The sequence below is a fragment of the Syngnathus floridae genome, chromosome 7, assembly GCF_059516105.1.
Source record: "Syngnathus floridae isolate MCC-2025c chromosome 7, RoL_Sflo_1.0, whole genome shotgun sequence".
Taxonomy (NCBI): Eukaryota; Metazoa; Chordata; class Actinopteri; order Syngnathiformes; family Syngnathidae; genus Syngnathus; species Syngnathus floridae.
In genome coordinates this window covers 16062000-16089816 of record NC_142419.1, presented here as the reverse complement: position 1 = coordinate 16089816, position 27817 = coordinate 16062000, and the positions used below count along the sequence as shown (strand labels likewise).

The 27817-nt window shown below is 41.8% G+C and overlaps 1 protein-coding gene across 3 annotated transcripts in view; it reads right to left on the bottom strand.

The window, feature by feature from the left end:
- lrfn1 (leucine rich repeat and fibronectin type III domain containing 1) overlaps nt 1-27817 on the bottom strand; it is a 117805-nt gene that overhangs the window by 24678 nt on the left and 65310 nt on the right. For 2 of the 3 annotated variants that reach the window (XM_088381239.1, XM_088381240.1), the window contains one exon: nt 9588-9650. The gene's annotated coding sequence lies outside the window, so the exon portion shown is untranslated. Of the gene's footprint in view, nt 1-2388; nt 2569-9587; nt 9651-27817 lie in introns of those variants that run through there. The other variant, XM_088381241.1, reaches the window with a different exon arrangement.

The following is a 27817-nucleotide window of genomic DNA, read 5'->3' as shown; positions in this document are numbered from 1 at the left end:
AAACGAATGTGACGAGTTTTGTGTAAACACAACAGCCGGGCGGCCATTTTCAACTTGACGCCGGGCAAAAAAAAACAACAGCACACAATAAACAACAATAAAAGCCGGGTTAAAGAGTAAGCACTCTTCATTTCCGGTCTGCCCTGGAAACGTCCAACCCGGACGTGGAAATGCCGTGTAATTTGTCGCCGGGCTTGATAAGGCCATCGGTGACACATTCAAGGGCGGGGAGGCAAGCAGGTTATCGGAACAAGTCGCCTTATTGCTTTGCTCTGGGATCAATGTATTTAATTTGCCCTATTGCTGTGTCTTAGTTTCATCCGATAAGGAGCAATAAATTCTTTTTCCCAAACTGCGTACTCAAAATTTGAGTAGTCATCGATACCGACACCAAGTGCCAATACCACAAAGTTTCTTTTCTGCATATTTTCCCCGTACAAAAAAATGACAGATCATTTTAAATAAAGAATATATTCAATATAGCAAATTTCCTAAAAACTGCATAAAATATGGTATTTTTTTCCTTCTAATTTCTCATTCCTGATTGTAAAATGTCCCCAAGAGAGTTGCAGACAGCGGCAAATAAGCCTATCCCCTCCTTGAACCTCCGTGGCTTAAACTAAGATGCAGCTTATTTCGAGATTTCGCCAAATTCCCAAGAGTGTCATTCTGTTTTTCTCCTTATCTCAAACTCACATTTGATTGAAAAATCGCTTCCGTTTAACTGTCTGCTCCACTCAGAAGAGCGAGAAAATAAAGGGTGAATTTAACGTCAATCTTTTATTCTTTTCCTGTGACGCTATAATTGCATGCGCATCTTTCCCGCCATGTAATCCACCTGCCATCAATAAACAAAATGCTTCAAATAATACAAATATATTGAAGCATAAATATGCCTCGAGTGGATCGTTTCCGGCAACTTCCAACAGCCTGCTTATATTGCATTCCTAATATTATTCCACGTGCACCAACACATATATCACCTCATGTATTATTGATTGACTTTGGCAAATACGGTCACGGTGCCGCGAAAAAGAGAGCCGTGTAGTATTTTGTAGGCGTCATCACCGAGTCCTCCCGGTGCATTTGACAGCTGTAAACATACGCACGCTGCTGGCACGACTGCACTTGCCATCTATAATGGATATGGAGTCGTGTGGAGTGGAACAAGTCACCTCTTGTGGGATGCTGGGACTCTTGGAAACGTTCGCTTGCTTCCGCAAATCTGAGCTGTGGCTGCCAGGAATGACAACTAGAAACAATGTGGGGGAAAAAATGGACGCAAACGGCAGCCAGGAGTACCGATAGCGGGTATCGGTGCCATGGTATCGGTACTTAATAAAGTTTAGTAGTGTATATATGTTGTATTTTTAAATGATCTGTCATTAATTTATGGGGGAATTTTATGTATGAAAAGTACGAGTGGTATTGGTGCTTGGTATAAACAAAAATGTAGTAGTAGTATCGGTCTGAAAAAAATGTGGTATCGGACATTTCTAGTCATGGTGGATGTTCACACGGATATTAAAGGATTAAAATGCTGAGCGGATTTGGACTCAGTTTCTAACCAACACAGCAACACCAAAGCAAGTGTGCTTGTAAATTCCAACGGGGTTGCTCAATGTTGACAAAAGAAGCTAGCCAACATCTTGCATTGTGTTCAGTAACTCTACCATCGTCCAACAATTGCTTTCCAGCAATGAGACGAAAATGTTCCACAGCATGTTTTGCTCAATATTTGTTTGTTTATTTGGCGCTGGCTGTTTATGATTTTTCCGCTTGAATCTCCGTTGTTCTCCGTGAGCGCAGTAGACACAACGCCGAGCGTGATGACCGGGTCATCATGCTCGGAAGCCCTTAAAAAAGGCTGCATGTCACAGCTAGTGGCCTTCAGAAGCATTTAAGTGTTGGAAAAAAGAAAAAAAAAAGATGGATTCTTGTTGCCGCCGGCCGTGAATCATCCCCTCCCCTCTCTCTACTTTGTCCGCTGCTCGATGTCTTTCGATCGATAGCGTAAAAAATCCGCAATAAGGTTATAACAGTAATCAAATTTTTCCAAGAACGATGGTTCTTTTGATATGAAGCGAAGGTCCACTCCAAATGTCCAATCGGATTTGAGAAAAACAACATAAATTTAAAGATCCAAAAAATAATGAACCTTTGCATCTCATTTCTTTGGCTATATGTTACAGGCGAGATTCAAACCCAACTGTGAGCCACACATTCTCACCACTAACCCACCGTGCTGATGACTAAAACCCCTCCAACAATGAAACATCCTGCTTCCTTTTTGAATGTCATCCGCAGACATCAGAGAGGAAGCCCAAAAATAATAATTAAATAAATTGGCGGCATGACGAACGTGTCACCCGCCCGTGCGGCGCTCACCTCATTAATTGAAGTTAACGGGTGTGCTACTTGAGGCTTAAACACTCCAGTTTGCTATTTGTAGCTGATGAAAGGTCAGCGTGCTCCAATTTACTTGCCAGAAGGAAGGAGAAGAACAGCGGGAATAAAACACACAGCTTAATCAGAGTGACGGATTTGAACGTCCGCTTTTGCTCTGTAAGCAGCATCGCCTTAACATCTGAAAAAAAACAAAAAATATATAAACAGCACCGCTAATGACCGTAAAGAATCCATCCATCTGTTACTTTCTAACCACGATGGAGGAAATCAAATAAAATGTCAAAGTGGACCAGCTGCCACTCAACGTGGTCCTCGGTCCGGTCTCTCACCGGACTTGAGTGACTCTTAAAACAAAGAAAGTGTCGCACATGACAAGCTAGCGTAACCGCTAGTAACCTAAAAGATGAGTGTGTGTGTCCCTCGGCGCTTCGAAGCCTTTTAGAGAATAGGCCCGTACAAGAGGTTATTCTTGACTCAACCTTTGACTGGAAATCCTCACAGACACATTACCATAAATAAAATATAGTCGGTGGATTCACACTTGGATAGACACACAGGAAAAAAAGAAAAATCTCAATTTGGATTCCGGGGAAAGTCACCGGGGACGTCATTGATCCATTTATTTAGCCGGCCGATGTCTTTGTTAAAAGTGAGTGGACTTCACATCACTTTTTTATTTGCCCGGATTGCCGCTTTTGGCACCGTCGGTGATTAAAACAACATTTAAGGAAGGGGGGAAAAAAAAATGTGCATGTCGAGGTCTGTCTGCCGTTAGCGTCGACGCTATAAACGTCAAGGTTATCGACTATACGCGTGGATAAATTAGTTATACATTACCTTTATGGCTGCTGGGGATGTTTAGTTTTTGTTTCATGACTCTCAAGACAATTTGTGCACTGCTGTATGTAATACCAATGAAGGCGCCGAAATCCAAATGAAGATTTAAAGAAAAAAAAACTGAATTAAACACTTTTAACGACTCAAGTTGTTATTCATCACTCAATGGCGTTTTTATTTATTCATATTTGATTTCAGCGGAATTGTATTTTTAATAATGGCGTGTATATTTAATTAATGGCATGATTTATTTAGTGACATATCTTTAATGGGCTTTTTATTTCGTAACGTCGGAGCACTTTGTAAAGTTTCAGCATGCTTGGTGCTATGAAAGGAAAAAAAAGTCAGGAAGAAACGCAGTAAGTCAAAACTGCATCATTTAATTAAAATGTTTAATATAATAAAATTGATAATATTGGTCCATCTGTTATTATTTTGTGTCAATCAATTTGAAGTGTTGAAAATGCAATAAAAAAAAAAAATAGACCAGTTCCACTGACAGCAAATTGAGCGGGCGTCTACTATCGTAACAGGCATCGACACGAGATTGAAACAAATCACATCGCGTCGCTTGTGCCTGACATCAAAAGAGCAGAAAAGAAAAACAAGTTAGCAGAGAGCCGTCCTTCACGGGCTCCCATGCAGCAAATGCTGTTATCATCTCCGACCGCCGCATTCTTTCATCCTTCCCTCGCCTCGGAAACAAATCACGCTTCACCTTGTTATTTACATATACAGTCATCCTCCGCTCGGCCCCTCCCCTTCACGCTCATTTTGATATCCTACATATTTACGATTAAGGCTTCGGCGGCGCCTTACCGCCAGAGGACTAAATTAAGCATTAGTAGCGAGAATGCTACTCAGAGGTCACATGTATTCTTCTGCCTTTTTAAAAAGAGAGCCACATCTGAGCAGAGGAAGAACACGGGCCGGTCGGACGCGAGCGAGCGTCTGCAAATGCGTCGCCATCGGGGAGGCACCTGAATAATTTATCTCTCCTTGTGTTGTGCTGCACAACGAAGAGGGGGTGGCGGGAGAGGCGTTGGTCTGCATCAAACGAAAGGGAACATGATGTCTGTCACACATCTGTGCTCGGCGCGCCTTGACTCCAAATTCCTAAATTCAATTTTTTTTGCTGAAGGTCCAACGCGCGATGTCAAAGAAGACATTTTTTCGGGCTTACAGTCTGAGAGGTGGTGCACGCCACTGGTCGCCAGTCCAACCCAGGGCACATAATTAGGGATTGTCGAAATAAAAATAATATATGCTGACTAAGGATAGCTTCAGGCTTAAAACAATTAAAAAAACATTACAGACAGAACATTTAGTATTTACTCAAAATTAAGTCAAGTAAGTTGTCTCTAATTTACAATTTGAATTTATATATATAATTTTTTAAAATATATATATATATATATATGTGTATATATATATATTTTTTTGCTATTCATGGGTGGGCTCGATATAGTATCGGTACCTTGATATCGTATTACCAAACAACCACTCACATTGACATCTATTAAGCGTGTTTGTCTTCAACTTACTCAACATGTAACTTTTTGGAACAGAGAAAACACACACAACCACAGGAAGAACATCCAAACGCCAACCCAAGAATCGATCCCTGAAGATTCAAACGGCAATGTAAACGGACCAACTTTCAAGCCAGTCATTTTCTATTTATACCAAGATAAGCATTGGCAATAGCTTGCACTGATTTAACGCTGCCGCGCCGTGTGCATCTATATTCAATTAAAGAACGCCTCCAGACAAGTGTGAATAAAGCTGAGCGTGTTAAAAAAGCTTGTTAGCGCAGCAACACCTGACAAGATGAACTAGGCGGGGTTGGGGGGGAGGTCACAGACGCTCCCAAAACCGGCATTTGCTGGAAACGTCATCGAACTAACGCTATTATCACCAACAGGTACGTTAGCACACGTCGCCTACCGCAGAGTGCCGGTTGCCTGGAGACATTGAAGACTCTGGTTGCCACGGTAACCCTCTTTCATACCGGCTGTCCCATATTTCTCACGTGTCCATTGAGTCCTTCCGATTGGCAGGCAACGTGTGGAATGAAGACGTTAAATTTGCCAGACTTAATTAAATACATTTTTCCTTTTTGGGCTAAATCAGTTGCCCGGGGGCGGTGTAAATAAGTCATTATTTAGTTAAAAGAGTCTAATTCCGGAAAAAACTTTTTTTTTTTTTTTTTATTGTGCTGGCATCACCAGATAAACACATCCAATTAGCCGCTGCTGACAGCTCCGTCCGCCTAACAACGTCGATGCTCTCGCTGACCTTTCCCGACCAGTTCAGCTGTCAGTTTTTAGACGGAATGTTCCTGTCCTAACAAGCGTAGTTTTATTACAAACAAAGTCATCGATCAACGTGACGTTTACTCAAAGTAGCTGCTCTTTAACCACGACACGTGAGGATTCTGTCAAAGCGTGCGGGGATTTGCCGCGGGTGCAAACCCGCGGGGTCGACACCTGGCCGGTGAATAAATGAAAGATGGCATCAAATATTTATTGACGCATGCAGCGCTGTGCTCAGACTCTTTCAAGAATGACAGATAGCCAACTTCTGATGTCATCTCTGTTCGACATCAAATTCTAATTTGGTGCGTGAAATAGGTCAATCCAGATTTTAGACTGTTAGCAAAATAAGTGGAGTTAATCCGAAAAAAATAAATATTCTTCACAGAATAGAATAATCAGATTGACAAGGCAAAATTCATCTAGCTAACTCGTCATGGAAGCATGTTACAACCAAGAATGAATATTTTCACTGGCGAGTCAGAGAGGGCAATCTGCGCCGTTGTGGGCGTGAGCGCGGTCGACTTGATTCAAAACGTTTCACTCCCTTTAAATGCGGCGCGATTTACTCATGGCGACTGACGTAAATTTGGATCTAGAGTTACCCTGATAGCTGTGATGGGTCAAATGCAGAGGTGAAATTTGGTCTGTGTACATAGCAAATAATGATTCTTCTACTTTTTTTTTTTTCCCCTGTCTCGGTCGTGTGATTGACAGGTGATGAAGCCAAGTTGCACCCCCGTCTCTTGCCCTAACTCAGCGGAGCTGGAGTCTTCAGCTTCCCGCGTGACCCCGAACGAGACATGTGCTGTAGGAAATGGAGAGATTGATGGATCATCTGCTTGCCGGTGTTATCCGAGATGCTCATTGTGCTGGATGCGAAATTGGTCCTTCTATGTGCTTAACACGGATAATTATTTTGTTTTCAGCACCACTAGACGACTCTTCGGCATCATCATTCAGTCGGCGAAATAAACTCTAGACACAAGAGCGTATTACGCAACCCCCCCCGGCTAGCTAAACAAACAATTAGCGCCGCTTTCACCATTTCATAATCTGACGTCATCGTAATCAGAATTGATACCAATGTGACTTTCTACATTTGTATACATTTTGTTTCCGAGCACGAAGGATTGCAAACAAACACGAAAAGCACAAAATGGGAGAGGAGAGTCGCAAAATGTATGTTTTGATGCTCGCGGCGACGCTCTAAGGGCCAAAAGAGCAGCTCTGCCATTTCCAAAGACATTAGACTGTCACACGATTTGTGATAACACACATTAGATTGAATTACGGCTTTTCAACCACCGTTTCACACAAACCAGAAATTATACTGATCGAGACCTTCCGAAAAAAACACTAATCAACCTCGCTGGTATCTTTTTGTGTTCGCGCCGTGGCTGTCAGGAAGGAGATGAGCGATTTGATTGGTGTCTAGAAAAGATACATGCCAAAAAAAACACTTGTTTAAGATGTATGCATACTTTCTAACACGTTTACTTTGCAAAGAAAGCGAGAAAAATCAATATATGTGGAAAAACTTGCTATGGTCACTGAATGGATTGGGAACTGAAGAAGTATTAATAATTAATTCATTCCGGTTAACTCATGGAAATTAAGCATTGCTTGAGTTTTGTGTGACATCTTTCTGACCTAAAAAATTAAATAAATAAAAAAACAAAAACAAAGAAAAGTAAATTAACATCTGTAGACAATCACGCTATGGTCACTGACAGGACTTAAAACTGAGAAAGCATTAATAATAAGTTAAGTCATTAATTCTGGTTAACTAATGGAAATTAAGCATTGCTTGATTTTTTTTTTTAGAGGCACATATTCCTGACTTTGGACTAGAGTGCCTCGTAGTAGCGCAAACGGCGACAACGGTAACCGAGCGAATCAAGACCGGCTTTAACTTGAGGCCATCGCTGCGTTTTACGTTCAAGAAACAAACAAATAGGTCTCCACCTGCAAAATGGAATCAATTAGAAGTGCCAATCTCATTTCCTGCCCTCCATGCTCCACAAGACAAAAATCTCCTTCCCGAAACACCAACGTTAATTCGGCTCTCTCTGCTTGTGCCAAACTCGGAAATGACTCGAAAGCATGAGGAAACCATTTTTTTTTTTTCCTCAGCGCCCGCCTCAAAAGACATCCAACCCTAATTGAAAAACGCTCTGCTGATTTCATTAAGCCAATATGTATATGCAGGTGAAAACAACGCTTGCTTTCTTACTGCTCATATTGCGGATCATTAAGTTTCTATTTTAAACCTTTGTCCGACGAGCTGATGCGGGTGGTTTGGGTTCCTCGCCCCCCCTCCCTCCCTCCCTCCCTCCCTCCCTCCCCCAACCGTGCAGTGCATTGCTGCAGGCAGACACTCCCACTGTGCATAAAAGCCTCCTGCAGGCCTGTCAACAGCACGATCAATTTCCTCTCATGGTCCCTCGCCGGCTCGGGCTCAGCTCTCAGAAAACAATCCGCTTCAATATTTGCTACATTTAGCGGCCGTGACGTGGATGCCAGAAGAGATTTGGCCGCGGCTGCAAAAGTCTCAACTGTGCATTCAATCTAACGGCCAGCAGGTAGTGCAGGAAACGGAAAGTTTCCCAACGCAAGCTGTGTCGGAAATGAAATATGGCGCGAGGGTTGTTGCCGTTAAATGACGCCACTTAAGGTTTGCATAGTTGAGCGAGTTTAGTGGTCGGGAGTAGACTTTCTCGTCTGGGCATAGCTTTGTCGTCTCAACTGACGGGGGAATCGAAGTCGGGAAAGAGAACATACGATTTGTTTTGAAGCTTTGCCTCGAAGCCAGAAGATGTTCTTTTTCTTGGCCACTGCGACGGGAGAAGTTTGACTACTTGTTAAATAAACGCGTAGAAGATGAGATAAAGCCAGTCTGTTTCGCAATTTCCAATTTTTAAAAGACTAAGGCAGCAACACTGGCCCCTAGTGGACGGAGGAGAGACGGGTCTTTCCACACGGGAACGTCTGAGGCCTATGTGAAGAGCTTAAAAACAGCATTTTAACCTTTTTTTATATTATTTCATTTTTGTTATTTTTTTTGAAAATTACTTCTTCATAATATTGTTTAAAATTAAATGTATAAAATTATTGAAAATATAATTATCTAAAAAAACCCACAAATATACATTCAGCAATATATACAAAGTATTGCAACAGTCCTATTTCTTGGCCCTTGGGGTATTTTAACGTCACAGACGAAAAGAATATACGCAAAACGTCACCACCTTTAAGTGTAGCGCTAGCCTTAAAGTGTTTGTACAAAAGAATAAAGAAATAGATGATGAAACACAAAGTAACAGATTGTGTCATTTTCTTATCACAAGAAACATTTTGCACTGTGGGGTTTTGCAGTGTGTGTGTGGGGGGGGCACGGCTGCATACCGAATTGCACAAGAGCGCAACATCGTTTGATAACTGCCGTTTACTAGCTAGCGCTGTGGATTCATGTGTCGAATTCTAAGGGGACAAAATAGTCGTTGGAAAGCAAGCAATCATGTTTCATCTGCTGACATTCACAAGTTTATCAAACGCATCTCTCATCTGAATCCTCCATCTGTGTTCACAGCACAGCCATGGCTCCTCAGAGGGAGCATTGGCCCTGTTGGGACCAGAAATTAAATCTGCTGCAGGATGAGCAAGGAGGAGAGGATGACGGCAGGGAGGATGCCGGGTGGCCAAGTAGCCATCTGATAATGGAGTCCGCTCCCACTTGCACAGGCCCCGCCAGGCCATTCAAGCTCTGCCCATGTGAGCTCGGAGCTATCAGTGTCACACTGCGTGCGTGAGAGCGGGGCGAAGAAGAAAAGAAAAAAAAAAAACATGACAGCTTGGATCTGAATGTGAAAAGCCACTTTTGCACTATTCCACCTCTGGCCGAATAGCAGGTCCGCACAAGATGTGGCAAAGTGTGATTCTCCAAAAATAAATAAGTAAAAGAAATGTCAAAATAAAAAAAAAAAGAGGTTTTTTTTTGGTTGCGGTTTCGATTTAAAAACTCACCCGAGTATCACGGCGCCGCTGCCGGGTGCTCGTCGCCAGGCTTTACTTGAAAGCAGCCTGCGTCTAGGGAAGAAAGAGGAGGCGGCGCTTTAGCCTACGTGGCACAAATAACATCAGCAAAAAAAAAAAAAAACATTTTTAATAGAGTCACCAATCATGTCGTTTACAGCAACGTCATGCAGCTTTATTTATTTTTACCTTTACGGTGTGATGGAAAGCGAGGAACGGTTATGATTTTATATGTGCATGCTTTATGTCGACGTATATATCGACCTTTAATATATTTTATTTGAGCTTACAAAATGTCTTGTAGACTAAAGGCTTCATGTAGAAAGGGCGCTTGAATCACGGTCACACAGGCGCGCGATTGAAAGCGGTTACCCAGTGCTAACTAGCTAGCTAGTGAAGATTTTCTACATTTTGCCAACTCGGCCTTTACCGAGTCCACTTAAGCTTCTGCATCGTTACCGGCGCTGAATCTAAAGGCATCGAAAAGAGCCGCTTTGATTGGCCGGGAATCAACTTGGCTCTGTTCACACCCACGACGGCGCAAACACCCATTTCATTGCTTAATGTCTCGGATAAAATGAAGGATTAAGACCGAGGGTCTCTTTTTGTATTTATTTAGGGCACTTGGCTTCTCGCTAAAAACTGAATAAAAAAGTTATTTAAGGTGAATTCAATGTGTGGAAATGAGAGGGGAGGAAACACTAGAGCTATCTGTTATTCTCTTGGGGGGGACTAACTCAACTCTGTGGCCTACTTTGCAAGACTTTATGGCACAAAGAAAAATCAGCAAAGTTGATAGAAGTGGCTCACTTCAGTGATTTGCGCTCATCTACCGACTGGAGTGCGCATATATTTATTCACGCCGCCTTTATCCGAATGAGATATTCTGGAGTTATTGTACAGCTGGGTCACGATGGTATTAACGCATGCCGTGCATCTTATTTAAGCTGCTCCTCGGCTCTCTATACAGACAAATGGATTCCATTTATAGGCGAGCTTTTTTTTTTTTTTATGATCATGTTCTCTAAAAGATGCTCACTGATGCATCATAGTTAAGTTGCTGCAGATGACAGGAAGAACACGTTTCCGTCTTCAGGAATTGCAAATGTTTTTTTTATTCTATTCACTTCAATTTCTGTCTTGAAGAATGCCGGCTCCCCGCATCCTTTCTCCGTAAACATTTTAAGATGAACACTTTTATTCAACGTGTCGCCACATAAGCAAGCAATCGCCACCTCCTTCTTCTCCCTCCGACAAGGTGTGAGCCCAGGATGACAATTTCACGCTCGGCGCGTTCTCGTCGTGGTGTCCATCCTATGTTCTCTGAGGCATGCCACGCAAAAGGAATTGATTAATACACGTCCACACGCGGGGAGACGGCGAATATCGCCAGAGCTCCTCGGCTCTAATCTTCCGGAGTGCGACTGCCCGCTAACTGCTCCTTCGTCTGCTCGTCAAACGCCCACGCGCACATCAAACGCGGGTCGTCGTACGCACGCAACGCACGTGACTCCGCAAAGGCGGCGGAGGCCTCGGCGGAATGTCGACTCTTCCGTTTAATCATTACGCCTGTCTCCCTCGCTTAAAAAGGTGCCATTTCCGAGGCCCCTTCATCCGCGTGTGGAGTCACAAATGACAACTGAATATAGGAATGTATTCATTCTTTGGCATAAAACTACACAGCTAGTCATCAAACGTTTGTAAAATACGAATAAAGCAGTGGCGGTGCTAGAGGGTGGGCTGAGGGGGATACTGCCTCCCCTGAAATATGCCAGATAATTGATTTTTGTCCAGATTTTCCCTGATATCAAATTACAGCTCAGATTTTAGTAGCCTACCAGTATAAAAAAACTTTCCATGTACGTGATACAAACAATTACTTTCAGATGCAGGTTTAGGTGGGGGCAGGCTCCAAAGCCAGAAAATCGTCCCACCCAATAAAAGAGCGCCGGCCGACATGATTGATGACTCATTAGAATCCCCCAAGCGCAGCTGTCAGGGTGGCTGTTTGCTTTGTGTGCATTGCCGGGCTTCTCATCCGCAGCCGCCGTCAAGGACAAAAAGCACATTTGTCCGGCGCTTCACAGCGGTGGGCCGGCGCTGAGTTTTTCCGCGATGTCCCTCGGCCCGGCGACAAATTGCCGTTGTGAGCATTAAACAGAATGTCGGTGTTTATTATCTAACGTGAGGTTTGGGATGCCTAAAAACGTAAGCACCCCTGAGTGGAAAACACCCTCTGGAATTGCCAGGGATAGTGGGGAACAACATTTAGTGGCTTGTTAGTTCAGAAGTACATCAAAGCACTGGCTCAGCTAGGATTTTTTTTTTTTGTCGGGAGGCCCTTGGGGTGGCCAAGGATACTACAGGGGTGTCAAACTCATTTTTTATCGCGGGCCGTAGCCATAGTTTCCTTTGGCGGGCCAATATGATTGTAAACTTATACACAGTATAGATGACACAACAAACTAATAGTTTGTATAGACTAATAAAAATATCAATCAAATATTTTATAAAGATTGCTAGCAATATCTCTATTTTTTCAAGTGAAGACAATTTGTACTCAAAGCACAATTTGTCTTGGCGGGCCGCATAAAACGATGTGGCGGGCCCTATCTGGCCCCCGGGCCTTGAGTTTGACACCTCTGCTATACTATCATGTAGATATGTTCAGAAATTTGAAAACGTAACGTTTCAGGAGGGTCTTCAAAGATCAGATCAGAAATCATGAATCAAATGCCCTTTGCCTAAAAACTGCGTACTTGTTGACAGTTTTACTGTCAACCATGACGGGTCCAAATGCTTAAGTTTGGGACAGAAACAATAAGGCACTATTTTTTTTTTGAGTATATTAAAGCACGAGAAAAAAACCCTTTTGCGGCCACCACCCCCAATGCTATTATAAAGCCCTCAGTAAAAAAAACAAATAAAGCAACACATATTTGATCGCAGGCCGCTGGGATCCGACGCGATTGGTAGCGTAGCAAGAGGCTACAAGTCTAAGTGTGCCTCGTTCTTTCTTGCTTGTTTAATCATCCTCTTTGGAGGAGGCGACGACTGCGGACGGAATACAAAACAAGGCTCACAGGCTCAGGCACGGCGAGGAAGTCTCGGACTAATATCTACTGGCGTCGAGCCTCTGCCTAGCTGACAGCTTGACTGTTGCATCCACGTTGAGAGGCCCCTTTTTTGTTAGCTTGCGAAAAGAAATGAAGAGCGGAGTTCTGCAGCAAACTCAGCCGAGGGTGATTTAACAGACATACGCTTCTCTTCGTCCGCCCCCGCACTTGGCATTCCGGCCATCGCCGCTACCTCCGGGGCGGCCCGAGCAGATCCTAACAGATGAGAGCGCTCCAGACAAAGGCAGCGACGCTAGGTGAAGTCGGAGCCGCTAGCGTGGGCCGTAGGCGATAATGGCCCGAGCGGAGGAGTAAAAAAGAACGAGGAGTAATAAGTGGCTTTTTTGTATTTTTTTTTTACGACTTTGTAATATGGCATTTACTGCGGCCTAGGATGTCGGGACGCCTCCGTCGGGGGCGGAGGGGGCAGCAGGCGGCGCAGACAGCGACCGTGGTGAGCAATAATACAAGTTGCCCGAGAGAATCACATCAAATAATCTACGCTCTAATAAACGCTGCAGTGGTGCGGCCATTTTCAAGCAAGGCTTTGCCAAAATTCGGACCAGCACATACGAACCAGGAAAGCAGGAAATAAATAAACCACCTCTGTCACATTGTTATCATCTTTCCCTGATCATACATCTCCACAGTAAGAGCTCAAGCCTCTGATGTCCACATCACTATTTATACACTAAACATCACGTAAATAACCACGAGTGGCACTTAGAGCACCCCGAAGAGATGAGTTGCTAGTGTGATGGTAAAATACTGTTCCACTCCATTCCTGAAGGTGGCGGTAATGAACAAATGTGTCAAAATGAAGGGGTTTGTCAACAACCTAGCTTAGCTGCTATATTGTACATAAAAGGAAAATGGCAGGAAAGGGCATAAAATGCAAAACACTAATACATTTCCATTTTTCTTATGTTACACTAATTGATTTGGGGAAAATACTGTTCCACTCCATTCCTGAAGGTGGCGGTAAGGAACAAAATAAGGGGTTTGTCAACCACTTAGCTTAGCTGCTATATTGTTCATAAAAGCTAAAAAATAGTGGGAAATAAAAAAAATGTTTTACACTAATTGATTGTAATTTTGATGATGGAGCTTGGAACGTGGAATACTTTTTGGTAAGGGATAGTGTTCCTCTTCAATCCTATAGTTCACAATAATTGAGATTCCAAAATGGTGGACAGATGCCAAACAGTAAAGACCCCTGCCAAAGCCAAGCACCAATGTCTTATAGGCTGCAGTAGTATCCACTCCGAAAAATGCCCCAACATTTAATAGTCTACTTTCTGGCTTGTGTCCCATCAAAGTTGGGCAAAAGCCTTGGCGTAGGTAATCGATGGGCAAGAACCATGAGGTAGCTTTAATGTAGCATCCCTAATCATTCTCCGAGTAGCAGCGGACATTTGTTTACTGACGAATGCACTCATACGCGAGGGACCGGCTCCATTAAAGGCGAGCTTAATGGACCTATTGATTGTACTGGACATTATTGATAAAGGCCTCGGCGGACCTAAAGCCTCTATCTATAACGTTCTTCCTCTTTATATTTTGTCTTGCAGGTGTTTAAGATGCAATGAAATATTTGCTGACTTGTGTTGTAAGGGAGGAAAAAGGGTCAAATTTAGATTAAATTTCTACAACACATTCACGATCATCGCCTGATCCGTACGCAGGCATAAAAAAAAAAAAAGGGTACGAGTCACCGGTGATGACGATGATGGAAGGCCTTCATTAAGACTGTCCGCTATGATTTAAAGTGACATTTTGCGCGGAACCATGCGGCGCCTTCCCTCAAATTAACAGCGACCCATTCCTGCGTGTTATGACAACAATAATTTGATTCAACTTTGGCAAATGATTCGCAAAAAAAATCCCGATGAAGTCATATTGTGAGTATACAAAAGGGCATGTGTACATCCATTGCTTTTATTTGAATATATTTTAATATATTTTTAAGAGCAATGTCTTAGAAAATCTATATCTAATATATATGTATCAATATAAGTAAAATATATAATAATATAATATATATGAAAAATATATATATATATATATATTTATATAAAAATTTATATAAAATCTATATCTATCTATATAAATGATTTCTGTGCAGATCCAGTAGGGAAGACTGACCAGCCTTGGCGCTTTTGTCCACGGCATAGTTTTAAATTCATTGATCGAATAAAAGTCCTGACTTGATTTAACTGCGAGCAGGTTTTCATTCTTTTGCTCAATTCATGCTCGGAATGAGAAAAGGGTCATGAAAGTTTGGGTGAACATTTCTTCAATGTGCCATCCATTTGAAGATTTAAATCAGTGAAGCGGTCACTGAAATTGGTCTTAAAGAAACTTTCCAAGAAGGTGCGGTGAAGTAACGATAGGTGAGATGCGACGAAACTTTAATGGTATCGCCTCCAGATTGCGAGAAGGTTTTCCGTTTCAACGACGAAGGCTGCTTTTGTCCCTGCCAGTACAACATGTTCAACATTTGGCAAGAGCCCAACAGTGGCAGTCGTGTTCTCCGGCGACAATGGCGCTGAAAACAAGTTGCGGTCTCGGCTTAGTCACGCTGACAGAGCAGTGCTTTGACGCCTGAAACAAATCTGATTTCCTGTTTGGGTCCCATCTGAGCCCTGGCCGACTTTGTTGGGCCCTGGAGACGAGTCATTATTTACTTCCGTATCCGCGGGTCCCTTAAAGACGGCGGCGTTAGGTTGCGAATAATAAAAGCCGTTTTGGCATTCGCGCTCGATGATGTTTTGTGTCGCCAGATGGCATTTCGTTAACAGTCTAAACATGTTTTGTCGTGGTTTTGACAGTGAAGGCTCGCAAACCCTAACGACGGCTAATAATATCACCTGTTTGTCAACCTCTATTCATGTCAACGCTTGACGTCTTTTGAAGGAAGCCTCTACTTGGAAGCCAGCAGATCTCACTGTGCCAGTCGGCCGCGTGTTCAATACACAATTCGACGCCTTCTCACATAATTCCGTGGAGAAAAGAAAGACTTAATATGCTTAACGGAGTGCTGTCAATTGAGAGAAAACATAAATTAGCCACCATGGATGCACAATAAATGCCGGAGCTTGTTTGTTGATGCCGCTGAGCAAACTATTAGCAAATGGACTTGGATTCTTGCTCTTTTGAACTCTTGTTCACGTTTCAAAAATGAATGTGGTGACTCCACCTTGTTCTAATTTAACAATTTAAGATGTCTGTAATATTGGTGGACCAACCAGGTGTTAGCGTTAGCATCTACGGTTAGCTTCTACGGTAGCATTGAATCACGTTCGTGTAGCGTTAGCATACACTCATTAGCTTCTGCCGCTACTTGTTAATGAACAAATGCAGTGAAGTCATGTTAAGGAATTTGGGCAACTTTTTCCCCCCTTACTTCTGATCAAGACACTAAATTGAATCTCGCAAAATATTATCATGAGTTTGGGAGAAAAGTACGAGCATTTATTCACCACCTCTTCCATAAATATAAAGTTGGATCTGAAATCGAGCAACCATATGGCTGTATGAGTAATAAACACAAGAGAGGAAAAAGTCGTTTGCAGAGCATGCGGCGTTTTTGACGAGGAGATGCGGCAAGAGGCGTCAAGGCCAAATGGAAATGGGAGCGCAGACGGAAAGATTTTGTGCTGCGTTGCAGAGGAATAGCAAAGAAATTTAAATGAGCACACTTTGCCCTTGAGAACACAGGAGTGCTAACCAATCCAGATAAAAAATGTCTTTGGAAGCGCACGGTGTAACATTTGAATGATTTCAATAAGCATTACGTATTCATTATCAACTCGTGTAGGCGGACAGAAAAACACTGATTTGAATGTTTCAGTTTTTTGCAATTAGTGAGGTTTTAAAAGTGCCAATGGGAATTATCGGTCTATAAAATTATTCCATTTATTACTCATCACCGTGTCCCACGCGGGGAGAATAAAAGCTTTTACGAGGCCTTCAATACTATCGGGAAACTTTTCTTCTCATGGAAGAACATTCGGAGAATCTTCTACTACAAACTGTAGACTTGTGTTTGGGCATGGACACCTAAAAAAAATCTGTATCAATGTGTTGCCGTCTCGCCTGAAACGCCCGCAAGCGGTTCGAGGACGTCAGAGGTTTGGCTGCTGCCGGCTCTTTTCTGACAGAAGCCATCAGCGGCGTAGCGTTAGCTGTCAACGCGAACACGAAGAGTCTTTTCCTAAAGAGCAACCAGGCGGCAGCGGGCGTGTACAACTTGCTGAATGATGCACTTACGGAAAAGAAAGGAAAAAAAAAAAAGACTGTCCCTCAAGGCGATGGTATGAACGTGGGTGTTAAAATCATAATGGCCTGCACGACACAATGTAACCGTAAAATCATGTAAACAAATAAATAAATGAACGAATGGCGACTCGTCGGACGGTTTATCAAAAGCAGCAATTTTCGGCTCTTCCAGACAAATAAAGAAAAAACGATTGCTTAGAAACGGCTAAACTAACCTTGGGTTAAAATGAATTGATTCTTATTTTCTGCAGTGAGAGAAGAGAAAGAAAAAAAATTCCGAACAATTGAACCCCAGAGCCAAATTCCGCAGTAGACTTCAGGTTTCAGTTAAATGCGGGGAAAGACTTATTCTTAATCGTTATTTCCCACTCTAGCATATCCACATACCAACATCAAGAATATCAATATCACTCTTGTGTTTTTATCTAAAATGAAGAATTTATATATTTTTTGCAAATTTTCCTTAGAATCTGTTCATTCTATCGATTTATATTTTTACACAATTGCTTGAATGCTTCATTGTAAATCTAACTGAATGTGTTTTTTCCAAGTAACTGTGATTAACTGAAGTCAACATCACAATTATTTAGCTAACCATAAAATGATAGTATTTTAAATATTCCATAAAATAAAATTTACCATATAGTATTTTGTATTTATTTACCAAAATAAATTTATAGTACTGTGATTAAATGAAGTCAACATCAAAATTATTTAGCTAACCATAAAATTATAGTATTTTATATATTCCATAAAATAAAATTTACCATATAGTATTTTATATTTATTCACCAAAATAAATTTATAGTATTTTATATTAATTTACCATGAAATTATAGTACTTTATATATTCCATTCCACTTTTTTTTTTAAACTCATCCATAAAACTAACATCCGACCCATTTAAAAAAAATAATAATAAAAAAAGAAAAAAATCATAACGCCTTTACACATGCAAACTAGGTTAAACGCAAGATTCTCAGTTCTCACGTAAAAGCCACAACTTGGCCTTTGTACTATCCGAGAATGTGGAGTTGCTTGAATCCAGCGTGTTCTATTGGAGCCTAATGGGAAGTCCTGCCTGTGTCTGCTCCTACTAATAGACGCACCTTAACAACGTATCTGTCTTGGCCGCTCCACTTTGTAGCATTCGGCCGCAGTTAACGCACGCGTCTGCTTGTTAAATGGCAGCGCCGGCCAGCACCATTAGCATATAGTTTAGTGTACATATAGCATTCCGAAAGGCCATCTTTTATTTATGTCGGACCATGCCGCAATAAAGCACCGACCGTGGAGGACTTGGCGAGGGATTCGAAGGACACTTAGTGACCCTCTGGGTTATTTTCATCAAAGCGTTGACTTGATCAATGTAATTAGGCTCGCTCTCGTTAAGACGGCACGGTAACGGAAGGTAAAGTTTTAAAAACCGGAGCGGTGGCATTTGAATCATGATAACAAACCATTAAATAGACGCAACTCCCGAAAGCATTTTGGAGAGTTGTGAAAAGAAAAAGCAGAGGCGTTTTTCAAATAAATGAGGTCAAGAACGCTTTGCAACAGTTCACCGCATTCCCATGAGTGATCATCAACAGATTTCTTGCACAGTTCGAGGTTGCGTATTGGCGACAACGGAGCCTTTTGACCGCAGAGCGGATACTGATGAATTGAGAAAATTAAATATAAAGATAGCATTGACTGCTAATGGCTTTGGAGGATAAAAAGCGGCTCCACGAGGAGGCTTAAGTGAGGAACATCAAGGTCAATTCTCCTTTTATTATCAAAAATGACCCGCTCATATGCTTCCTTAATGGCAGCACAGTAAACGTTATTGGTGGCTATGACAAAAATAAGTGGAAAGGAAATTTCCTCGTATTTCAATACTAATAATTGTCCATTTTTGCTCACGTTGTCCTGAATGTTGTTAGCTACCTAAACGTTGTACAGAGAACGAGATGAACCGGAGTCAAATTCCTTGTTTGGCAACTAGAAATTGATTTGATTTTGATTTGATTTACTCAACTGTCTTGTATCTTCTATTGTACAGGAATGATACACCAACAATGAATATGGAGATGACTTCATATGAAGATTGAAATATTCTATATAGTCATTTCTCATTGTACAGTGAATAAATGAACAAATATCGATATCATGCTGTACTGCATTACTACAAGTTAACACAAAAAATATTCAGATATCAACTCACGAGTTACGCAACAATTTTATAAGCACTATTTATTTGCTAACAAATCGTGATTTATCGGTTACATTGATCATTCGGCCGCATAAACTCGTTGGTGTTAGCCGCGGAGTTAACCATTAGCACGACATTCAAGCTAGCCAACGCGCCAGTGTCAACTTTGGCAAATAAAACTCCAATACACTCAAAAGTGATCAAGTTGTTATTCAAAGACAAAGAAATGCGCTGTCCACCGCTTGAGCTTTGTTTTAACGCATCCATTATCAAATGACAGCGTCTTTGACATCTTCTCATTGACACGCTAATTAATACCGCGTCACTTGTCTTCCATCACGAGCAGGGAGGCCGAGCATTCAGCTATTTATCACTTAATTGTCATCACTCACATGTAATGCTGCTAAGAGAGCGAGAAAGCGGGAGCGGAGTCGAATGATGTGCCCCAAATCTTGTTTGATACCTCATGGGAAGAACCAGGAAGGTTCATCCTGCATGCCTTAGATTACAGATCGAGTTAATCCCATTAAAAGGGTTGGTTGGAACGTCGGGATGTTTACACAGCCAAAATGAGATCAACCGAGTGAGCTGCGCAGAGCTGAACTTGTGGTTTAATGGATTTAAATCAACTCGATGAGATGATTGATCCGCCCTCCCCTTTAAACGCTCTGCTTCCATCCCAGAAGGTGCGCATGCACACGCCGGCCACCAGACACGGCCTCCGACATCCCGCGGCTTCATCTGCGCGAGGCAGATGACGGGGTGGAGACTCGTACGACGCTCACAGATGGAATGGATTTGTCACCGCCGCGTGCGAGTATGCGTGAACACGAGCGGGGTGTGGACCCGTAGCGGGAAAAGTGGCTGGATGGAGGAGAAGCGAGGGTGGAAGGAACGCTCGTGTGACGGCAGCAGAGTAGTGGGCTGCTCGACGCCGATGAACCAAGACCGGCAAAGCGTCATCCGGGGTTAAAAATAAATAGTGGCGTAAAGATTTTCATTTTCAGGCCACAAATAAAGTCCTCGGGTGATTTGTGAGTTTTGGTGAGCAATCAGTTCCAGCACTGCAAAGCTTACATTAAAAAGCAAGACCATGCCTGGCTAAAAATAGCAACACGGGTGCAATGTTGTAGAAATTCGAGAGAAAGCAACTTTTTAGTGGGTCGTTTTTCTCCGCCATTTCACTCTCAATGTAGTAGAAAGGGCAAGCGCCTTTTCATTGAGTTGCATTTTCAGAGACGCCGGCTTCTGCTTGTCAACTGAGAAACACGACTTGGTTCATTTAGCAAATAGAAAGGTCACCTTGATGCTCCCCCTACGAGTTTAGATGTTTTAGGATTATTGTTTTGTTAATTTTCGCGGCGAAAATGAATCGTTGAATCGAAAATCTAATTCAACCAAAGTTGCGGTATCAATTAAACCACGACACGGAACGCGATTGCGCAATATTTCTCAAATCAAGCCGCCGATTGGCTTGCATTAAAACCCCATTAGCGACAAAGAGAAAATAAAATAGTCACGTGACGATCGCTTTTTCACGAGGACATTAAAAAAAAAAAAAATTGAAACACAGAAATGTGTGGGAAAGATGTTGCAGTAACGCGAAGAAAATGTGATTTGTGGTAAATGGAGCCAAACGTCTGGAAAAGGCAATCTGCCTTCTTTTAAATGCTGTTTGTAAATTGCGATTACAGTGCGTGCGTTCGCTGTGTACACATCATTAAATACCTGAGAAAGAGCAGGATCATCAACTGAAAGCTCCAATTTACACTTACATTATATGCAGACGTATTTACTCTCCAAACTCAAAGCAACTTGTAACACCAAATATTGAACCTTAACTAAAACAAGAAAATCACGTATTCGCAGCCTGTTCACTCCAATTGAAGTAATTGAAAAAATCCCATCCTGTGTTTGGTAACCGCGCTTTCCGTAAGCAAACGATTATCACACGGGAGAAACAAAGGCGGAAACGCCGATCCGTGAATAGCTTGCACACTGACTTGACAGACGTGAAGCCCGCACTTGATAAGAAACACGCTTTGCTATCCGGAGGGCGAAGCGTCTTCCAACATGTTATCAAGTGGTTGGAGCCAACTCACAGCAGGAGGCGGTAATGACTCGCTTGCGGGTATCACATGTACATATCTGCTAATCTCCCTTAACGGGCTCCACTGGGACACTTTTTTTTTTTTTTTTTAAACCCTCATCATTACTATTCCTGGATGCTTGACAGGGAACGAACTGACAGTTTTTCCCGCCGTGCGGGAAACGTTACTGCAGTGTAGCGTCAGTGACCGCAAATGATAAGTTTGATTGACACTTCCGTACTTCCTTGCGGTTGTAGAGAAGATTTTTATTTACCCACCTAGCACACAAAAGGATACGCTGGAAACTCAATTTAACAAACCCAGCACAAAACAACAGATAGTGAATAGTGTCCAGTGCGTAAAGGCATTAGCTAAGCATTAGCTTAATTTGCTAGCTACTCATATCGACGGCTATCGTTTTTACTGGAGCGAGGAGTTTACACTTCTCGAAATTATGGGATTCTTGGTAAACTACACAGCTGTTAAACTTTTTCACAAAGTCCTAATCAATAGCATCAAATCGGAACTGAGGTGATAAAAGCAAGCGTTAATATCACCCAAATGTAGCGACGCACAAGTTTGAGGCTAAAAGACAACTTCAAAGAGTTTTTTCTGTAAATTTCTATTTTTGATCATTTTGAACAGTGCTTAGCATTTTAGGCTACGAAAAAAAAATCGAATCGTGTCCTATATTGGGTGTATTCAGTGTAACGTTCAATTAGCTTTAACACACAACCTCTTACACCAATTAGTCCGTTAAATTCCACTGTACAAAAAATAAAACAAAACACAAGCTTCAAGAACTGGTAAATAAATGATAATGAAGCCCATACGCGTGGTGGAACACACTGACCACTGAAATGACCCGAGCAACATCTTGTATTATTTAGCTGGCCTGTTGCCTTCCACACACTTAACATTCCCACTTCAAGCCTCGGCAGAGCAGTATGGAATCAATACTCCGAAGCGTCCCGCCTTATATTGGGATGGAATTGAAAGCCAGAAAATATATTTTCACATTACGTCCTCCGCGGTGGTGGAGAAAAGGGCCGCCGTGAGTGTATAGTGTGTTTGGTTTGATGACAGCCATACTCAGCCTGAGGGCAAACATCACTCACCCACGATACTTAAGCTCCTACATGGACAGCCGCAACACAGCCTCGGCGGCTCGGGGTTTTGAAATAACACCACGAGACTATACAGGCCACAAACGGGCTTGAGAATTGTATTTTGACAATAGCGAGGTTAACCTTCATAATAAATCGGGTTGTGTAGTTTAGTCTCAACTGAACGGGCTGCAATGAGAAAGTCTCAGACAGAGCTATTTGGAAATTATTTTGAAGTCGTTTTGAATATTGTACAGCTTCATATAAGATTCATCTATCGGCAATGAATTCAGGCGATAGCACGGAACTTTTCGACTTAAAATGTAAGCGAGACGAGTTGAAAGCCAGCAAAGGCAGGAGAATTTTGAGCTGCAAGAAAAAAAGTTCTCTGAAAATTTGTGCTACTATTTTAAAGTCATTCTGAAGCGCCTTGTTAATACTGTACTACGAAATATACATATAACAACCAACAACTCATTAGGGCCTAACTAATTTCACTTTAATGGGCTGCAATACTAACTGCACAAGAGCAAAGTAATTGCAGGACAATTGTGAACCGCAAAAAAAAAATAACAAAAGTTAAATAGTTTAGTTAAATAAAAGTTCCTTATAAGTCAAAGCTAATTGGGTTGTGTAAATTAAGACAAAGCTAGCATGTCTGCTTAAATGCCACGCTAATTAAAAGAGACCAAAGTTCTTGGGCAGGATCATCTTCAAGTCTTTTGGAAGACACTTGCATAAATTGGATAACTTAATTTACCTACCAATAATTACTTTGGGCCGAACACGTTTAGTGCACTAACTAGCTAGCTAACTAACTGTAATTTTATTGCATTTGAATGTTAAGTGTCAGTCAGGGGAAAAATTCAATTATGACTTTCTGCTTTTGTACAGTTTGCTTAAAAAACAATTAATTGCTTTATTTTTCCTCCCCTCAACAATTACATTGTAGAAAAGCAGATTTTAATGGCAACGATGGAAGCAATTAACTGTAAACGGCAAATGGAGACATCTTAATTGATTTAGAGGCATTTCTAAAAGCTTATTCCATACAGTGTATGAAAAAAAACTTCATTTATCTCGATTAAATAACGCAAGAAAGAGCCAGGGAGTCATCTGCCCGCTTATAAAATTGCAAGTGACGCCTCATTAGGAGGATAAAAATGCAAATTCAGATATTAATCTATAGCGATGATCAAAGGATTGCGTGGATATTCAGAATTTCAACCCCCCATGAGATTATCTTTCAGACTCACTTTGAATTTATGTTTGCCAGCCAGAAGTGGCTCTTGCACGCAAACTAACACCAGATGAAAGTTGGCATCTGCCAGCATGGAATCGGGATTCCCTGCCAGGCCCTGATAGCGATGGAAAAAATTGTCAGGGCTGACGAGGAATGACGGCGTCAACATGTTTGGACTTTTTTCGGACTTCAAATTTCCACAGCGGCTCCATCCGTAGAAAGAGGTGAACGTTTTTGAAAGAGAGCAGACGTGGGCGCTAGCGCTAATGGAAGCCTCTTTTGATAGACACATAAAAGCTGTGTGTATTTTTTTAGATGCCCACAACATCCCCAAAAAAAAAAATTTGATTTTGTGGGAGTTGTGTGGAAGTGGCAGCAGAGTGTACTAATGGTTGGTACATTTGCCTCACAATTTCGACGTTCTGGGTTCAACAAAATGTCTAGAGGTGTCAAAATGAACCGATTAATCGACAAATTGAGTATTAAAGTCATCGTCTCATATTTTAATCGTTTGGATACATTTCTTTCATGATGGTCAATTCATCGATGGAACAACCGATTCTAAAAATATTCAAAAGTGACAGCCCTAAAACATCTAATCATAAGCACCCATCTGATTTATTTACATTTAATGAATAAATAAACGTGTGTGTGTATATATATATATATATATATATATTTATATATTTATATATTTTTTATTTTTTACGGTAAATATATATTATATATATATTATACACATATTTATTGTATATATATATATATTTTTTTTCCTAGTGTATATATATATATATATATATATTTTTTTTTTTTTTTACATCAAATAAACATTGCATTTCCAAGTCCATTTGTGATCAATTGATGAATGAAACGTCGTGTCACAGGCCAAAAGAGGTAACCTGCATAGCTTTAGGAGAACATTGTGTTTACTTGTGACAAATAATGGATGACAGCATCGGAAGCGGTTGGTAGCGTACAAATAATCAACATAAATATCCCACAAAGGCTTGTGAAGGCAACAAACAGCGCAGTGTCAGTCCGCCCTCTGATTAATGACAATGCCGCAGTGTTGAGGTGCTTTTGTTTCACCGTCTTGATACGCTTTTCCCTCGAGCTCCTCGAAAAGTACATTACTACCGCCCTCACATACTCACTCATTATAAATCAAAGCAGAGAACTTATCTTGGGCAAATAGCACATAACCAAGATAGCACTTAATGGGTTTTTCTTTTCTTACCCGCAGATGATGTTTAATTGATACAAAAAAAAAATATAAAAAGCAACATGCGGATTTGTGGTCAACAGCTGCGCGGTGAAGAGAAGAAGGAAAAACAGCCGATGTCATTCTGTGCACAACGACAGAGACAATGGCTTGTGCGCAATCTGGGGAGAAGGAGCACATTTTTAATCTTCTGCTACAATTGTCTGTAATTTAATAATCAGCTCATTCGGATGTTGCTGCCACAGAGATGACGGCGGCATTGTGACTCCAGAAACAAAACATAAGCATCGCATTGTCCTCGCTTGCCACACAGGCAAGTACGCATGTCATTTGGTTTTCAACAAAATGTGATTTTTTTTTTGTAAATTTTTGTAAAATCAACTTTGACTTGACTTTTACCTTCTGTTCGTGTGTGTGTGTTCCACTGACATCCCCAAAACGTCATAACCCCTCTTAACAAACCATTATTGACGTTTACCTCTGTTTAAATTGTTCCCACTCACTAACAACAAAGCTCCCTGGAATTGTTTTTTTTTTTCTTTCTTTCTTTCTCCTCCCCTTGCTCAATAATGAAGTGAAAAGTGTCAGCGGCCGCCTCAATGAAGCCGTCACGGCACGACAATAAGCGCCCGGTCACTGACGTCGCCTTTTTTGTAATAATAATGATTCGTGGCAAAGCAATAAATCGTGAGCACAGCCAAGCATTCAATATTTGAATGTGGAGTGTGACAGAAAATCACAATATGGTTGCTGTTTTGGAAATATCAACAAATAAAGTCAGCAGGGCAAAATACATATTTTAATACATTATGCTGCCGGGCCCAGTCTTACATTCAGCCATGATGGAAACAAAATCCAAGATGGCCGATGTTTATGTGCCCCCATTAGATCATTGGTTAATTTCACAAGTAATTCTACACAAACATTAATAAGTCCATTTTGTGAGATTAGCCTCGGCGGGTCAGCGGTGGCGAATCGTATCGTGGCCGGATGGTCAGCTGCAGCGTTTCCCGAAATTGCGCCTTCCCACCGGGCTTGTTTTTTTGTGACCCGACAACCCGCAACTTAACCTCGTAATGTCCTCAACCGGCACGCCGCTGCGTCCTTGAGCCTTTGACATCAAAGTAGGATGAAACATCGTTTTTTTTTTCTTCTTCTTGGGTGTGAGCCAAGTTTTTATTTGGCGAGGCGTCTAAGTGCATGTTTGCTATCGTTTGCAACGTCACGGTAATTATCCTCCAATTAGAAAAGCGATTCTAAAGCGCACGTGCTGCGATTCGGCTCAAGTGCGCCGACGTCGCGTTCAGGTCCTTGTTTATCTGAGCTGATATAGGAGAAGCACCTCAGCTCAAAACAAAAAATAAAAGAACTTGTTTGCTTTCCTATGACAAGCACAGAGAGACGATCTATTCGAGAAAAAGTTTTCCAATAGCGCACTGAATCATTCATCTTTAAAGCGAGCGAGTGGAGCGCTTACTTGAAACTCAAGTCCGGTCTTCATCCCACATTTAACAAGCTCAAAAAAAAAAAAAAACTCAGTTGGCTCTCCATTACTTTCGACAGGCACCCTTGATGCAAATGAGATGAGCTGCGGCTGAGCTCGTTTACGCTTCAACTCAATTAATATCCCGCACGCGCACACAAAAAAAAATAAAATAAAGCAAGAAAAGTGGTGACCGTGCAGAAAAGTCGGTATCTCGTTATTTCGGAACTTCTGACCGCATCCCTGGCAGGGTTAAAGGCGGTGCCAAGTGGGCATCAAATCTTCTCAAAAACGTTTATGATTGGTCGGAATTATCATCTGTCGTTTCTTTGGTCTCAAAATTGGTGTCCTCGATACCGAGTACCGATACCACTAGCACTTTTGATATACACAATGACAAGAAATTCAGATTTTTTTTTTTTATGATGCAAACATTTATGTGTAGAAGGACATTTAAAATTTTGGAGGTCGCCTGTTTCTTCTCAGATCTTTCTCGAGGTGAGAAATTCACAACGCCGTCCCCTCACTGGCTCGCTCTCTCCAGTTGAGAGATTTAGTTTGACGGTGACGGGTTAGGCTGCCCCACTTTCGAGCTTTACGACCCTTTGGGAACGGTCCCCTCGTTCCCTTTCCCCCTTTCCTCGCCTGGCTGGTCGCGAGAACACACAGAGATCCCAGCCAGACGCAGTGAAACAACTGCACTAAAACACAGCCCTTGCCTGCAGTTACCATAGAAACCAGCGCCGGTCGCATCCCCGACTCGTCCCGCTGAATTCCATTTTGCACTTGACCCAGAAAACCCCCTTTGGAGTTTGATTTTCAGTCCCGTGGTCAGTGACAATGCTGGTTGAAACAAACCACAGCGGGGATGCGCTGGAGAAAAGTGACCACGTGTGAGGCATTGCGAAATGTGCCGTATTCAAAATGGGCGCAATTGAGTCATTGACATGTATTCACTGGATTCAAAGATTTTGGTTCGTTGAATTACACATGACACATTTGTTGTTGCTAGGCAGAAATCAAAAGGGCACTGCCCCACTAAACCAAAAAAGCACTATAAAAATTCAATGTATTATTATTATTAAATATTTGCCAGTAGTCAGCCACAATTTAAAAATTCCAACTTCATTCTCAAATTGCACTTTGGCGGTTTGTTTTGTGCTCGACATTATCATAATAATTTTTATGCAAATGTCCCCATCACCGGGGACACGAGTAACGCATTATCTCATCAAATCCCACGATAAAAGGCACGCATTGAATCAAATTAGCACGAGAAAAAGTGCCATCCCTTTTAAAAGTCTTTCTAAAGTATGGAGGACTTCATTATCACAAGCATGAGGCCTTCATTACACGGCCAGCGCAATACGAGTCTATAGGCTCCAACAAGGTCCGGTCATTTTCTTATAGTGTACTCTGGGCGCCACTGGGACTTCATTAAAAGTGTTCAAATAGGTCGGCAGCATCCCATTACAGTATGCCGCAA